We start from the raw sequence: 3,152 nt of genomic DNA, 5'->3' as shown, positions 1-3,152 counted from the left end.
CTCAGAGCCCAGTACTGTGAAGAGTGGGTGGAAGGTCATCTGGACACCTGCAGCATCACTGTGTCCTATACCTTTCAGACTCAGTCCCAGGCTAGATTTTCCTTTTCATCTTTGGGTCTCCAGCTCCAAACACAGAGGTGATGAAGGTGATCCGGAAATGCCTTTCAGATAAATGAATGGATAGATGAATGAATGAATGAATGAATGAATTTCTTTATTTACTAGTTGAATTGGTTTCTATGCTTCCTGGCACCTAAGGCGAAAAGGTCAATCCCTTTGTAAATCACTGGACAGTACCCTATAGTGTACGCAGCACTTCCACCCGCACTGGTTTTGATCTCCACCCCCATCCCCAGGGACACTCTGACACTTGGGGGGAAAGTGCTGCCCAGCTCCACTCTTTGGATGAAGAGTCTTAGGGACATTTAAGGCCGTGCATTCAGGAAGTAGCTGATCTGAGACCAAAACTCCATCTCCTAGGATTCTAACCTGAGTAAGCGGGTAATAGAGCAAATCGTGTCATCAGCCTCGCTTGCTTAAAAGGTGAGAAATGCTGCTTAAATGCAGGGCGTAACATGAAATCACGATTTCAATTCAGAGAAGGTATATGGGAAAGAATAAGATAATACTGTCTATGTTTTGAGAGAATCCAGATAAGAACTTACAGTTAATTATGACTGAGAAGGGGAAGATAGTAGAACAGAAACTTCTTAAAAACTGCAGTGCTACCACTGGATAATCTGAGGGTCATCAGGGTAAATGTGGGACCCATTTCTCATGGTCCTTGCTCATCATTCATTCTGCATCAGTTGGTAAATATAACTTTGCTTCTCAGAATACACGCCAACTGGGGTACAGGAGAAAATGATCTAAGGGTCACATTTTAAAAAATGGGTTTGATTATTCAAATTACTGATCTTCGAGTTTTATTCCTATTGTTTCATTATAATTTAGTTCTTTTTCCTTATTACCATGCTACAGATGTTAACTGTAGGAAAAAAAATAAACAAGAAAGAAAAGAAGAGCATAAAGAACATAAGAATCACCAGTAGTTAGGGTGGTATCATTATATTTACATCCCGAATGTGATCCCCACATTCATACCCGATTCACGAACTACCCCAGTTCTCATCAGCCACAGGGGTGCCAGTGGACGCTGTTAGAAGAAACCCTTTTCTTCTGTCTCCACTAGGATTTTCAGGGCAGTGAAACTACTCCATGTGATACTATAACGGTGGATGCATGTCATTATATATGCATCCAAACCTATAGAATGTACAATACCAAGAATAAACCCTAATGTAAACTATAGACTTTGCGTGATAATGATTCATCCATGTAGGTTCATCAGTTGTAACAAATGTGGTGTGAAATGTTGACAGGCAGGCAGGCTGTGCGTGTGTGGCTTCAGGGGGTGTATGAGAACTCTATGTATTTTCCACTCGATTTTACTGTAACCTAAATCTGCTCTTAAAAATAAAGTCTATATATTAAACGAACAAACAAACAAACAAACAAATAAAAAAACACACAAACCTGACCCATCCTGAGATCCCTTTCCTCAGGGGTGTGGTACATAAGGCAAAGATGGCTTGAACCAGCCCTGCGGGTAGGGTCTTGGTAGCCCCTTCCCCCTGTACCCAGGGCTCCCGCCCTCCTCTCAGAGCCTCGGCACTCCTCTCTCTAGTAGGACTTTGGCTTCTGACTCCCACCCTCTGCTCTGACCCTTCCTACTGGTTCTGGTCTCTCCACATTCTACCCTCTTGTCTCCTTCCTGTCTGGGAACCCTTCAGATTCAGAGTCCAATTGCATAGTCTTCTTGACTTTGGTTTTAGTCTCTACTCAAATTTCTATGAGTCTTTTTTCCCACCCCACACCTCTTGGTTTTGGTCCTGGACTACCAAGTCCGACAGCTCCTGGCACCAGAGAATCCAGCAGAAGCTGTCTCTGGCAACCTTATCAGCCTTCCTGTCCGCAGAACAGAGAGCAAGAAATCCACTTAGTTCCCAAAGCAACCATTCCCAGGTCCACAGGGAGAAGCTGAGGAGGGACAGAGCACTAGGTTTGCCAGGGACGGGCACCAAGAGCCTGGCCAGAATGAAACCGCAGTTCTCAGAGGGGAGCCTGGGTGTAAGTAAAGCCCAGATCTCCCCGACTCAAGGGGCTGATGCCTGAATCCTCCAGAGAGAGAGCAAATGCCAATGAGCTGCTCAGCCAAGACTCCTGCAGGGCTCTAAATGGGAGGATCCCTGCCAGGGTCCCTCCTGGAGCATACGAGAGGAGGAGGGCACTGTCCCCTCTCCACGACCCCTCCGCCGGGCCGCAGCCCAGCTCTGGCACAGGTGAGTGCACAGCTGTTGGAGGAGTATTGCAGCCCTGAGCAATGGCAATGGTTCCAGCTGAAAACACAGGCTTTGTGAAAATCAATTCTCTGAAAGCTAATTTACTGAAAGCCAACTCGCCAAATGACCAAGTCACTGAATTATTGAAGAGCTGCAGGGAGGTTTTAGCTTCGCTCTCGCACCTGCCCCTGCCCTCTGCTTATGTGTGAGTGATGCTGATGTGGCAGGATGGGGAGAGGGATGTTCTTAAAATGGGTTACAGCAGTCTACAGTTTCACGGACTTCTGCCTCTGCTCCCAAACCTGGTCGGTCCTTGCCTCTTGCCCTGCCTTCCCTCTACATTTAGACTCAAAGGGGTGTGTTTTTCTTTGAAAGCAATTTTAATATCATCTGTAACTTTGGAGACGCGTGCCTTGCCATTCTGCACCAGTCAGGATTGCTGCTGACTGCAAGCTGCAGAAAACCTGACTAACAGGTTAGGGTTGTTTTTTTTTTCTTTCCCCCATGTAATGGGAAGTCTAAAGTGGACCAGTGCAGAGCTAAGGTTCCTTCTCACATTTCTTTTTTTTTAGGCGAGGCAACCCTTGGTCGACCTCACAGATTGCAAGGATCTTGTCAGTTTACAATCCCTTTTTTTTTATTTGTTATGCCTACAGCACTTGGTCTTCCTAGGTGGTCTCCCATCTGAGTATTAATCAGTCCCGACCCTGTTTAGCTTCCGAAATCAGACGGAATCGGGCTTGTTCAGGGTGGCATGGCCGTAGACCCTTCACACTTCTTGACACCTTATAATTGGCCTTGGCTTCAGGC

General features: G+C 46.1%; 1 pseudogene; it reads right to left on the bottom strand.

The window, feature by feature from the left end:
- Positions 1 to 2,989: 2,989 nt before the first annotated feature.
- Positions 2,990 to 3,108, bottom strand: LOC111740225 (annotated as a pseudogene).
- Between the last annotated feature and the right edge of the window lie 44 nt (positions 3,109 to 3,152).

The sequence above is a fragment of the Pteropus vampyrus genome, unplaced genomic scaffold, assembly GCF_000151845.1.
Source record: "Pteropus vampyrus isolate Shadow unplaced genomic scaffold, Pvam_2.0 Scaffold59, whole genome shotgun sequence".
Classification (NCBI taxonomy): Eukaryota; Metazoa; Chordata; class Mammalia; order Chiroptera; family Pteropodidae; genus Pteropus; species Pteropus vampyrus.
The sequence above is the reverse complement of the archived record's forward strand: the minus strand, read 5'-3'. Positions and strand labels throughout refer to the sequence as shown.